The 14339-nt window shown below is 45.3% G+C and overlaps 1 protein-coding gene across 1 annotated transcript in view; it reads left to right on the forward strand.

Annotated features, from left to right (window-relative positions):
• BCL2 (BCL2 apoptosis regulator) overlaps positions 1 to 14339 on the forward strand; it is a 116082-nt gene that overhangs the window by 52540 nt on the left and 49203 nt on the right. The window lies entirely within an intron of this gene.

The raw sequence follows: 14339 nt of genomic DNA on the forward strand, positions 1-14339 counted from the left end.
TGGTTTTTTTCTAGGCATCACTAGTCTTTCCACTTCCCTTCCAGAGCTGTCAGCCTTATGGGGTCTGTGGTGGTTTAAGCTCTGTTGGCAAGTCAGCCACGCAGTTTCTACTCACTCCCCCAACCTCTTTCTTCCCCCCGCCCCCGCTCCCGGAGGGATGGGGAGGAGAATCAAAAGAATATAACTCCCATGGGTTGAGATAAGAACAGCCCAGTAACTAAGGTATAACACAAACCACTGCTGCTGCCACCAATGATAATAATGCTAAGAGAAAATAACAAGGGAAGAGAATACGATACCACCCACTGAAATGAGCCCGACCGAGAAGAGAGTGCCCTTCTGGCTCCCTCCCAGTTACATCCTGGGCACGATGTGCTGTGGTATGGAATACCTCTTTGGCTGGTTTGGGTCAGGTGTCCTGTCTCTGCTTCCTCTCGGCTTCCCCTCCTCCCTGGCACAGCATCAGACTCACAAAGTCCTTGGTCAGACTAAAACATTTGAGCAGTAACTAAAACCATCGGTGTTGTCAGCGCTGTTCCCAGGCTGAAAGTCAAACCCACAGTGCTGCACCAGCTACTGAGAAGGAGAAAAAAATGACTGCTACTGCTGAACCCAGGACAGGGTCACAGGGGTTATATGAAATCTTTGCCCAATTCAAGCCAAAGAGGGTAGTTGACTGGTAACTTTCTGGTTCCATGGTGCCCAGAGCCTATTTAAATTATGGTATAAACTACTGCAGAGCTCCTCAGTGCTGTGCCTTGAGCTAGTTCTACCCATGACCAGGCACTGCCAGCCTGAGCTGGCACATCCTGCTTTTACACAGCCCTTGTCCTGCCTATAGCCACATTTTAATTTCTGTCATAGAATCATAGAATCAGCTAGGTTGGAAAAGACCTTTAACATCATCAAGTCCAGCAGTTACCCTAGGACTGTCCTTTGTGATCATGGTCCTGTTAGCTCTCTCTGGGGCTCAGGGAGCTGGGAAACTAATTTTTCTATTGCTTACTGCTTTTCAAAGGCCCTACCCCACTGATATTTGGATGTGCTACATTAGTCTGTATCAATATAATGCAGGCAGTTGTCATTTTACAGCAAATTCTGCCCAAAATATCAAATATATTCAGGGAAAATCTCATCAATCGCTCTAAGGCTTTGTTACAACCATGACCATCTTACTCTGTGAAGACCATCTTGTTTTTCACTGTTGGAGTACTGAGACAGCCTTCAGTTCCCCTGGATTTGTTGCTGAATCCTGATGCACTTAACAGTGAAGGTGAGAAACTGTCTGGCTGTGGTCACCTTGAGCTTCTTCTGCCAGATAGGTCTTATTAGACTTCCCTTTGTCATCTGGAAAACAAAGTCCTTGCAAGCTTGGATTGACAGTGGGGCTTGTTCATGGTAATATAACAGCCCCTGAACTCCTGAGAAGCCCTGCTAATAAATGCTTCATTGAAAGGTGCTCTTTCCTTTCAGTTACCTATCCTGCATGACAGTGGGATTACACCTAGACTGAATAGAAGGCTGTCAAGTTACCTAGGAAGTTGTGTGTTGCTCTTATAATGCTATATTATACTAACAGTGCCTCAGGTGAGTCCCTCTACCTTCTGACTCTCACCTTCAAGCAGATGCTTCAGCAATGGCTGAAGGCTGTGCTGTCAACAAGACCCATGTGCCCTTTTCCTCCTCCCCACTGGGTTCCTTGGAAAGGGGACAGGCATGCATAAGCTCAGAGGAGTGCAGGATGTGCCCCGCAAGTCTTTCCTGAGGACAGTCTGCATCTTTGGAGTGCAGATTTGGGTTGCACTGTGCAGGTGCAGCAGTATTAATTCCTATTTCTTTTTGTCTATCTGAAATAGTGGAAGAGAAGCCCACTAAAGTAATATTGCTGGCAGTTTGTTGCATTAAGCATAGGAAACATCTCCATGGTTTGTTATGCTGTCCCATTCTGCTAGCCTTGCCCTCCTCTGCCCCTGGGACGGAAATTACTTTGCAAAATTCTTTTTGTAAGGAGAGCAGGAGCTGGAGGAGTTCACAAAGATTTAAGCATGGGTGGTTTTAAAGTGTTTCTGAATCAGGATGCTTGCTTGTTTTGGAGACTGATTTATTTCCTCCTGTACCTGTTTGGGATCAGAGCACTGCTTCCTCTGACTCCTCGTGTTTCTGTGGTCTCTCTTTGGACTGCAGCTCTGCGAGGGAGAGACTCTTACTCTCTTACTTTGCTATAAAGCTGGCATGGTAAGGCCTCTCATCAACACTGTAACCCAGAAGATCAATAATAATAAGTGGTGGAGAAGTTTCAGATGCCTTAAACAGTCATACGGAAAAGGAGTTTGTATTCCCCATGGCTGTAACATGGATGCCTGACAGGGTGGGTCAGGAGGTTGTGCTGGGGGTCAAAATGCTAGATGTGCATCTGAAAATCCTTGCTTTTGGATGGCAGAAGCTAGGAGCTGGGGTGGAGGTGGGATTTAAGGCCCTTAATTCTATATAAATATAGCTTTGTGGTTTAATGTGCACAGCTCTGTGGTTTATCATTTACTGAGAACTATGCTTTTCTAAGAAAATGCTCTCTTCCTGGTGCATATCTAAGCCAAAGCCTCTGCTGTCAATTCGTTAACCATAAGGATTACTCTTTAAAATAACTGTTTGGTAGTAATAAGGCCACACAACTGCCTGATTCACGCTGCAGGTGAGTTTAAATTGTGTTGACTAAAGCTACCCTGAGCAAGACATCAATGTTGCATTTGAGTATTTGCCAAGAAAAATGTGAAAGCTCCTAGAACTGGCTACAAGGACAAGGGATTAGCCTGTCCTTCCAAGCCTGTAAATAAGGTCCTCAGACACTTTTTGCACTTGGGAACACAAACACTGATGGTTTTTAAAGAAAAATTAAAAGATCCTGTGATTTTGCTGATTGCAAAGAGTCAGCTTTGCAGTTGCTCAGCTACCAGCATGTGGGTCATTTGATGTTCTTTTCTAATCAGGAATGCATCATGAAACCACTGTTCCTTGCAGTGAAAGGTCACTGGATTTTTCATTTCTATTTGCCATTCGTATTTTTCTAATAAATCACACCCTCTGATAAACTGTATGAGTGAAACCATGGAGCAAATGAAGCTTCAAAACAAAACCTTTCCTTTGGCACACATAAGGATCCTAGAGTTTGCCTGAATTTCCAAACAAGGTACCTTTTTAATGAAGTAGTTGGTTATTGGGTGGCAGGCTAGATTAAGAAACTAAAGGGTGTGCATCCTGTATCACTGCATGGATTTGGTCTGCCAGAATATTCTAATTTGTTTGTAAGCACGGATATTTAGTTTCAGAATTAGTATAGGGGCTGAATAGTTAACAACCCAAGCTGTTATGACTACGTTAACAGTGCAGAAATGTATTCAAGTGCAAGTTTCAAAAAACATAGCTTGATACTTGTGATGCTGGTAAAAGGTATCTTACGTTGTATCTGTTCAGGAAAGACCAAAACCATTGCTTTGTTGCAGAGTTTCATGCGATGCAACTCCCGTGAAATGCCTCCATATTATTATTGGTAGAGAGTCTCTTATTCTTTTCTCTTCCTTCTTTCCCTTCCTTAAAAAGAAAAAATAAATCTGATTTTTATAGCTAAGGGCTTGCTTATTTTCAAATAGTGGGAACTGAACTGTAAAACTTGAACAGGGCAACATTAAATCAGACTTAGAGCTCCATTTTTCCTCCACTGCGACCTGTTCTGGGACAGAGCTTGGGTGCAGGAGGGACTGTGGCCAGGCTAGAGCTCCCTGGCTCGGAGCTGCTTGGCTTCGCCTCTCCCTGTCACTCCCCTGCCGCTGAAGAAAATATTTCCATTTGTTCTCTCCAGGTACTTTATGGCAGTGCGACGTGGCCAGAGAATGCAGTCCTCCCTCCGCGAGAGGGGCAGGACACATCCTTTATTTCACTTGCCCGCTGCTTCTGTGCTGAGCAGGCAGTCTCAGTTCTGGCATCTCCAATCTTTCAAGTACTTGCCTTTGCAAATTTAGGGTTCTTTTGATTGGAGAGAAGTTTTTCGATGTCCTGTCCCTATAACTTATGGATGCTTTTTTCCCTTAATGAAAAGAAGAGGAAAAGAGAAGACATACACTTTGGTTTGCAGATTCAACAGAGACACAAAGGGTGCATTGTTCTGGCCCTCCCAGCATGCCGGTAAATTTTTTCTGTTGGCAAAAAGGACCTGGACCTCAGAAGTCCTGAGCACTTCTGGTTTCCCGTGCAGGAGCTGGGGCCTGCAACATGAGCCAGCACAAAGTCTGGGAGCTGTATCTGCAGAGCAAGAGGGAGCCAGCAGCCTGCAGGACAGAGCATTTCTTGGGGTAGCAGTGGAGCTTCCCAGCATCGCTTCCCCACTTGGCTGAATGCTGCTGTCTGTTAGGCACTGGACAGAGCTCTATAGGAAATATCTGAGGCTCTGCAAGTGGCATTTGCAGTCATCTGACTTTCCCTGCAGTACCCTGTGTACCCGCAGCAATCCACCCGATTCACTTTTGTGCTGCCAAGGTCTGGCCCTAAAGCTGTTGGGAAGATGACCAGCCCTGGTCTAGTGTCCCGGACCGCATGCACATTTCACAAGCAAGTCTGGTGCAGCAGAGAGCTGTCTCCATGAAACAGTGAAAAACTTGTCCCAGGGCCAGGAATTCCAGCAGCTGGGGGGTATCCCAGCAGCCATATGCAGTGCACTCAGGGCAACAGGGGCTGAGCTCCCTTACAACACTGACCCTCAGCTAGTAAGGCCTTAGACAGGAGGATCAGACAAAGGTAGGACAAATACCATGTCTTTTTCTCTTTGCAGTTGTTTTCAGCCAATATGATTCCCTGGAGCAAGACAGGGCCGTGGTGAGCGCACAGATGCCTCACTTGCATTCAGGGGCAGCCTCCTACTTCTGGTATGCAGAACAGATTGTAGCTCCTGTTCACTCACAGAAAGGAAGCACCCCATCCTTGCTAATAGAGTTTGCTTCCTTGATGGGGAAGTGTGAGTTTAAGCTGCTGCCTTGCTCTTTACCTATTCTTCAGGGTTTCAGAGGGAAGAAAACCTTTCTGCAGTAGACATGTGGTAGAGCTCACTAGCATTTAGTCCCATGTGTGAGCCAGGTATTGCGAGAGAAGAGCAAAGGATATACTTCCTCTGATGGGGTGTTTTTGTACACCATGTGCTTGTTCAGAGGAACAGTGTGCTTTTTAGTTTTCTGTGGAACTGGCCCTCTTACCATGAAGTGCTTTGCCTGCATCTTCCCTCCCTCCCACCGATATACACCTCTGCACACCCGGGATTAGGGTTTTGGCCACAGCAGTGGGGATTTTACAGGCTTGCCCCAGGACCTGTCCTCTCTATGTTTACTGCAGGTGCCTCTCTGAGGACAGCTCCACTTTAGCGCCCTATGGGAAATGCCGGAGGGGGTGTTGCAGCTAGAGAGGCTAGGGGTGTTCCTGCCTGCCTCCCTGCCCCGCGGGGCCACTGCTATTTCTGGTCCCCTCCTGCCCCGTCTCGGTGAGCAGAGTGTGAACCCAACCGGAGGTATCTCCATCAAGGTGTGGGTAAGGACCGGGGCGGAGGTAACCGTAGATGTGTCTGATTCATTTACTTCCTGCCTCTCTCTAAGAAAGGATGTAAATAGACAAAAGCCAGGGATTCCAGTGAAAAGAGCAGGCGGGTGTCATGTGCTGCCGTGCCGTGCCAGCTGCGGCACCCAGCCTCGCGGAAGGCCGGTAGTGGTGAGAGCTGGGGATTCTCAGAAGCAGGGCAGGCGCGGCTGGCCCTGCGCTGCATCGCTGCGCCACATCGGAGAGGCTTCCTGCAGGCGGGGGAGAGCGGGGAAGGAAAAACCTCCGCAGCGATGCTGACCTTGCCCCTGACTGCAGAAAGGGTGCGCCCTCACTTCTGCATCCCAGGCAGCGGCAGTGATGCCAGTGCCCTTGGAGACAGGTAGGCCCCCCTGTGCCTTGGCCAGCCCCCAGAGCAGGGAAGGTCCCAGAGGGCTGACAGCTGGAGCTGCAGAGACATCTTTTCACGGGAGCTTCATGGCTCATAGCCACTGGCAGGGTAACATGGGCAAGCTTTATGTCCATACTGTGTGGTCGTACTTATGCCCATGGGTGTTGAACAACTCCCTTCTTATAGAAATACAGCGTCACATCACCCTTGTTCTCCATGTTCCAAACACAATAGATAATTAGAATGACCATACAGAGGCCCAGACACCAGTGTCCCGCTAGCATAAGAAGGATGATGTCAGTCCGGCCTCCCCCTCTCTCAAGGGCATAGACTGGGCAATCTCCTGCAACACTTGGCAGTGAGGTGGTGAGCTCCATCCCACAGCTCATCTCATGCATCACCTTTGCAGTCATCAGCCAGCAAAAGACATGCCAACAGTAGAGCCTTCACCTTGCTGACCGCAGGCCCCTCTACTTCTTGTTATTTCCTTACACTCAAAAGGAGAGTGCTAAGGAGGCAATCCAAGTAAAGGGGTTCAGTTCTGTAGCACAGGCAAGTATGGGACTGCAATTGATGTAACATTGATAAGGGATTTGGGTGTCAGGCACCCACTGCTAGCCAACAGACATGGGCATTCACCTGTCTTGCTTACCTGTGATGGTAATCTGTATAAATCCAGCACACCGGTACCTTTTTGATGAGGAAGCAGGGAGGATGGCTCACAGTGCAGTACTGGAATTGTTCATTTGGTGTCCATCTCCATGCTCCTGCAGCAGGAAAGCATCACATCTTTAATCAAGTGTCTTCAAGGCTGTTACAGACCTAAAAAATGCAAGAGCTGGGTCAGAACTGAGGCCCGAGGCATTAATCTGCAGCAGAGTTTGAGATCTTTTTCGAAGCACAGCTTTCTGTAACACTTTTTACTGGGAGCAGTAACCTAATACAAAATACATTCAAGGTTCAGAAAAAAATACAGATATAGGTGAGGATTGGCTAGCTGTATCTTATGAGTGAGGGCTGTATGGATGGCTCCAGGTTGCAGATAAAGCTGATTACTAGCAGAACTCCTACAAAATTTCACATACAGATTGGTTTAATATTTATTTTTATAATAATATAATTTTTATTATTTATTAATATTGCTAGCAGAAGACAAAGTCAATCTACCTGATACCACTGCAGAAGATGATAAAACCACTGTTACTGACTTTAATGGAAAGGCGATCTGCTTTCCCCACCATCTTATCTTTACGTGCCTGTCAGTGCTCTTTTCCCTTTCAGATAGCTCAAAATGGTTTCTGCTGTCTTCCTGTAGGAAATTCAAGCTCCACCTGTGTTTAATTAGATATTGGATAACCTGGGTTGTTGTATTACGAACATCTAGGGCAACAGTCTAGAAAAACTAATCAGTACTAGGTCAAAGAGCAATAGTTCCAATTTTAAGCCAAGTGAAGCAATAGGAGATACAGAGCATGAGACCTAACAAATACAGAACAATTGTTAAACAGAAAACTAAGCCAACCCTGTTGCTCGACTGTACTGGCTTGTAACGTGTTTGTGATTGCATAAAGAAACAAACACATAAAATGATCTTTTTCAAAGACACATGAATATTATTAATTTTTGCAAGAGGTTTTCATACCCTTTAGTTCCTTTACATGCCTTGCTTGCTTCACAGCTTTAGGAATCGGTGCTTACATTTGTTCTACAGGAAATTTTAGATATACACAAGGTAAATCTTACTTGCTAAAGCAAAGGATAAAGGAACTATTTTCTTTCAAATCCTCCTGTTGTCTTTCAAAGAAAGGAAAGAAAGCACAGTGTTCATGCCTCTAAAGGAACCGGTCCAGTGATAATACAACACTTTTATGGCCTATGATACCATCAGGGAGTGTGGGGATCTGCAGTTTGCTGCCTAGCCCAATCAATACTAGTGCTAGAGGGAGGCAGGGCAGGTGGAATCTTTATAACATTCCCAATCTAATGGGTGGTGGTGGGGAACAGATGCACTTTTGGGCACACAGCCCTTTGTGCCATACATGCTGGATCTCATGGCTGTGCCTGGGTGAGAGCATCTGCTGCTTCCATCACGTGGCTTGTTCCTCCCTCTGTCTCAATAAATTAGCTGTGAGCTGTGGAAACCCTACAGCAGGAGGGACTTGCTGCATTTTCACCTCGGGATAACCCACAATGTTGGGTTTGAAACAAAGTGAAGCAGTGGGCTGCAATCCCTTTGGGCTGGGAGAGGAATGATCATGGGTCTTCCCATATCCCTGCAGAGTGGGGTGAGCCCAGACCCGCTGGGTTAGATCAGAGAAGTAATTTTGGAAGGAAGCAGAATGTACAGGCCTTCGGGTTCTTTTTTAATTTGAAGGAAAGTAAGTGCTTCCAAATGTAAGTGTCTATAAACTGCCCGAGGATAGAGGCATTGCTCTGCAATCCTGACTTAATACCACACTCTGGCCTTGGGGTGAGGTCATGGTTTCTCTACCACATATTCTCTGGGCTAGCTCCTTTCTCAGACAGCTGATTTCCACTAAGGCCTTTCTTAAATGTTTAAAACTCCCTCTGCACTGAGCAGGGAAGCCCTGGTGTCATACATGGGATTGGCCAGACTCAGCCCTAACAGCAAGGTGCTTGCAAGGCTTGGGGCTATCATGGGTTAAGCCTCTCCCAAGGCAAGGTGGGCAGGCACTTTTAGGCTGATTAGAAAGCTCTGCTTGTATATGTGAAGATGTCCTTAGTTATAAGAAGTCTTTCTTAAGATCTCCATGCCACAGGGTTTTATTTTTCTAGCTGCAGGCCCAGTGCAAGCTGTGCCATGTCTACAGCTGGTGAACCTTCAAGTTCATTGCAAAATCTTCCAGCCTTCATGTGTTAAAATATGACTCTTTCCCCCTTCCCACCCTAAAATTTCAGCAGCCCAGCAGCAGTACCCTTCCAACAGCACCCAGAAGGCTCTCCCTCCTCACATAAATGGCGCTCTTGATGGTCAGTGATGACACTCTCTTGCCCTTGACTTTTTCGCTGTGGGTGAAAAGGGGCTCAGCTCTAATGACAGCAGCTCTGACAGTTATAAAAATCCTCATCTGCTCTCCCAAGAGCTCTCCTTCCACAGATACAGCTCTCCTTAAGAACTTGAGGTCTTCTTTCATTGCAAAGGTTCTGTGAGTCAGCAAAGCTCCTTGGAGTGCCCATGTAAATTCACAAAGAGCTTTGTAAATACTGGACTTTATTTTTGCAAAACAGCCACGTAAAAGTTACCTGTTTATGATATGATACCTGGAGATGTATCTAAATACCCACCAGGTTGCATTAACTGGGGAATGGTGCTATTCCTCTGGTGCACCAGTTGGCTGGTGCAGTTCCTCTGCGACTGGCTCAACATCAATGCAGCCTTGCATGCTTTATACCTTGAGATGAAGAGCAGGTCTTGCATTGCCACCTGCAAACTAGCTAGGAGAGACCTTGCTGGAACGTAGTTAAAGGTGTATCTGATCTGTGGGAAAGAGTAAGATTCTCTTTAGATTTGTAGAGGTTAAGGCATAGTGGCTATTAACTTGTCTAGCCTACTTCCTAGGTAGCATGTGTGTCATGCAAAAGTTTCACTCAACCTGAAAGATTTTATATTGTAGTGTTTTGGGCTAAAATGAAGTGTCACAAAGTGGCTCCAGAAATATAGGTCAGATGATCATATCAGGTAGATGGATTACAGTGGTAGACTTGTCTCCTGGCCCTGGATCATTTTTCTGATTCTCTCTTGAGTTTTCCAACATGTCTCTGAGCTGTGGAACTTTTCCAAACCATGCTGTGCCACTACTGTTGCTCCAAGCTAGCTATGGGTCCACAAACACAAGAGCCAGTCAGGACAGGGACAGACACGATATTGACCAAGCCATGTCACCCCCAATAGTCTCACGTGTGGCTCTGAAATGTGGTGCTTCCCTGCTGGATAAGCCTCATACTTGTTTCACTGGGTGGGTAACACAGAAAAAGGCATTAGGCTTTTCGCACCAGGCTCCTATGCTCTTTTCTAAATCCTTTACTAACTGAACTATGTCCTTTTGGCTCTCCCCCATCTTTTATACTTGGTATGTTTTATCACTGCTTCTGTATTTCCTTCTTTAGTAGAAGTGTCCTTCTATCTAGACTTAGTTTTGGGCTTCTTCTGCTTTGAACTTGCCTGTGGAACTGTAGATGTCTTTTTATAAAACCATGGTTTTGTCAGTTCTTTCTATTGCTAATTTTTGCTGCCAGTCAGTTACGCTAGTGTGTCAAGTTTGAGGACAGCGACGCATTTAAATTTCTGTCATGCATTTCCTTGGTTGATGCTTTATTCCACTTGATCCTAATATGGTCATCGTTATGCACAGCCACCTGCTAATTCTTCAGTCTGTAAATCTGCAAGAGCTTTTCCTTTTTCTTCTTTTTTTCCCCTATCTGAATGAGGTCAGTGCTCATCTCAAGTATGCTGGGTGCATGACCGTCTAAGGTATTTTTTGAATGACCACATGAGTTCTCCGGCAAATATCTCCGAGGCTGAAGTCACCAGCGATGGTAATTCCTCTTTCTACACATTACAAACAGATGGCTGAGGAGATGTTCCATTCACTGGTAAAATTTGTTCTGTAACAGATGCCTGCCAGCTGCCATTCCCTGCCCTGCTGCGTGATTTTATAGAGCTAATGAGATTAAGAAACTGTTGAAATTGATTTTTGCTTCTAAATACAGCAGATCTGATTCTGAGAATGCAGGGAGGGCTCTCTCTCAGGTGGTACAAGCTGGCGCAACTCCAGTGAAAAGTCAGTGGAGCTGAACCACTTCACATCGGCCTCGGTGCTGCCTTGAAGAGCAGCTCTCTTAAATGAAAGCGTAAGCATTGAGAAATCAACACCAAAAAGAAGTTTCCAGAGTAGAACAGCAGCGCAAAAGTGGGAAGAAGGGAGAGTCTGGGGCAGTTTAAAAAACTACACTTCACTCATACCAGCAGCTCAAAACTGCTGATACTTCTTGAAAACGCCTTGCATTGGAAACTCCAGTACATCAGATAGATAGCTCATTGCTCAGCCTCGGTGCTGTGGCAGAAGGTTGTTTTGCAGCCGTCGGAGCATGCTCGCTAATGAATCAACACTTCCCACCTGTAGCCACTGAGGCTGAAGCCTCAAAGCCTTCCAGGCTGAACTCCTACTGATAAAAATCTAGAATGAACTCGGCATGAAGCTGTGGAAAAATGCAGATGTAAATTTTGAGAGTCCATGGTCGGGCTTTGAACAATCAGATGAGTATTAAGAGAAAAAAAATGCGGTGGTTTAAAAATAACAGATCTACTGCATGGCAGCCATAAAAGGAGATTTTAAGGAAAGGAACAGAAAATCATGCCAGACGAAAGCATTAGGAGCAGCAGTTGATACGGCATGTACAAATGACAACATATATATCCCCCTTCTCTCCAAAATACATGTGAGAATCTTACAGGAGCAGCCAGAGCACACTGTGGGAATTCTATTAGTACAACATTCACCACATCTTGTTATCACCATAGGCTTTTGTTGAATGCTACTACTGTTGCTTTATGTCTCTGGCCAAAATTTAAACTCTGCTTAAAGCTTTAAGCAGTGCTTAATTGGACTAAGCAACTTAAAGCTTTACGGGCAGTTTGAAAGCATCTGTGACCTGACAGATTTGAATAGTGAAAAACATGACATTCAGCGTGACCTTTCTTTCCCTGCTCTCGCAGCTCCTTTCTTCTCAGTAGATGTTTGAATCTCTACCATCTTCCCACTCTTAGTTGCCACTCATCCATTCCACCACAACCACTATTTGCAGGGTCATTTATTCCATCACTTCTGTAAAGGGATGAGAAGGCAGTGCTGGGCCTCAGCAACATCCTCCAGCTGGCCAGACACTGTCATGGGCTTCCCAAACAGCAGGACCCTGAGGTCTGTCCTGGTTTGAGCTAATCGGCAAAAGAGTTCAGGCCTGCCGCAAATGTCCCCTGCCATCACCACCCCACAAGCCCAGCCCATCTGAAATCACTGTTTGCTTGCTGTCTACATCAGAAGTCCTTTGTGAAGAGTACAGTTGCTCCTCTGTAACTGACCTACATGGAGCAGGTCATCAGCTGCTTATGAGCTTTCCTTTTTTTGTTTTTCAGTTTTTTTCCTCAAAAAAAAAAAAAATAACCACAGTGTGAAGTCATGTTAGAAATAAATAGGCTTGTACTTCTCCCCTAATAATAGAAAGAGGAGCCTTGCTAGGCTACACGTGATTTTCAGTCAGCTCCTCACCTGGGAGGGTGAGTGGGTTTCCATACTGCAGAATAGGTGTCTCTACGAGTTACAGCAGTTTGGCTCGGCAAAGCCTGAAACAAAATGCTTTATTTTCTGCAAATCCAAAGAATGATCTTTGAATCCCTGGGTCTTTTCTCAGGGTGACTTTGAAAGCCATTTCACTCGCCCTAGGCAACAAGATCTCTGCGTGGCATACAGCTGTGATGGCCCCTGGAGAGTTTTGTCCAAGCCGAGAAATTAAGAGCCCTGTCTAATGGCGTCACCGGCTGCTAATGAAGTTGCACCTTCATAAACTACAGCTACAGCCCTCAAGGGAAACTCCCGTCATCCCTGCTTTGAGCGGCACAGTTTGTTTGCGTCATAGGAGCTCATAGGACCCGTGAGAGCTGATGGAGGCAATCTATTCTGTGGGTTTTAATTTTTACCCCCCATCCCCCCGCCCCAATCATGTTCTTCTTTCATTCCCAAATTGAATTGAGCAGAGTTTTAATTTCAGTGCCTATGTCTATTTGTGTATTTGACAGTAGCCAAAAGAGATGGGAATTATTCATCTTTTTTCCTCCTGTGGCGGATCAAACAACAAATCTGTATGAGGAATTCCTGATGGAGAAGCCTAAAAGGAAGATTATGAATTTTCAAAGCTGTGGCCTTGTAAGCCAAGTGTCTCTGCAGACATTGTGGAGCAAGAGCTTATTAGGAATAATCATTTAAAACCTGACTGAAATCTCCATAGCTTTTGTGACTTACACCAGATAAAGATGTGATCCATTTACCTAGTTTTAAGACACACACTCTTATGGTGTAGATATAATTTCCTCTTCATGCATAACCATTGCTTTGCGCTGTGACAAACAAATGTTTATTGGCCTTTGAATGGCTCAGCATGAGCTCATAAGTCATTTTTTAAATGGTGATTGTTTTGCTATACATGATGTATATTTTGGTGCTTTTGCTGGTACTTTGCCTCTCAAGATCACTCATTTCTGAAGCACAAGTGTGACACTTTGAGAAAAATAACTTCCACTTAGTACTGATCCATCATGTTGACTTTATTTCTGTCATAGCATATAGAGAGCAAACAAACAACTTACTAATATTCCGTGCTTCTCAGCTAAATGCCTTTTCCAAAAGGCTAGGGAAATCCAGCTACGCAGAAAATAAGGAGGTGCAGTGGATCGGGCTTAATCGAGCACTTAACAGGTTCAGACTAGTCTGAGCTTATGTTAACTGAACCACTGAACCCATCCAAGCTGAACAGATGTAGAGCATTTTGGATATGCAGATAAAATACACTTTAGCATGGTGTTCTTTATCTGCAGGTAGTAACACATAACCACCTGGGTAGCCACACTGAAAATTATTCTCCAGCATGTACAGGATAGAGGGGCATTTTGTATCTGCAGAAGGGAAGCTGCTCTTGGCATGTCTGAGTATAATATGCCCCTTTGCCTCTGAAGATACAGCTGAGTATGCTCCCAGGCTCTTGTTCTTTTTCTTTTTTCCTCAAGTGTTTGCCCTGGGAAACAGGCATTGGGCATATTCTCAGGATTTCAGGTGGCTCAGAGGCAGATGGGGCTAGTGGATGACTTTGTCCTCTCCTCAAGACCTTCACTCTTGCATGCCCCTGATGTCTCGCTAGTGTGATGCTTCTTTCAACTTTCTAAGGAGCCAGTATCTTGAAGTCAGTCTGGGAATTGCCCCAGAACTCTCCACCTCACTGGAAATAATGCTTCTAAAACTGAGTGGTAGTCTTTACTAACTAGACGGTGTTGCTACCCCCCTGTTACAGCTGTTGGTCATTCCACAGTACTTTTTGCTATGGAACAGATTTTCTTTTTCACCTGGGGAAAAAAAAACCCTATGCACACTGTTAGACAGGTGATAATGTGCCTGTCCTAGGAGATCACAAGACAGTTTGTATGATTGTTATGTCTGCAGTTAATTTAGGATCCTTTAAAACAAATGTTCAAGGGAAAAAAGTGCGTGATTGCAGCTTAAGGTCATGGTTATTACAGCATCCCTGGCTCTAGCAGGCAAATCAGGAACATTGTAGCTCAGCATTTTCTGGATTGTAGAAATCTATCTGC

The sequence above is a fragment of the Lathamus discolor genome, chromosome 2 (assembly GCF_037157495.1).
Source record: "Lathamus discolor isolate bLatDis1 chromosome 2, bLatDis1.hap1, whole genome shotgun sequence".
NCBI lineage: Eukaryota > Metazoa > Chordata > Aves > Psittaciformes > Psittacidae > Lathamus > Lathamus discolor.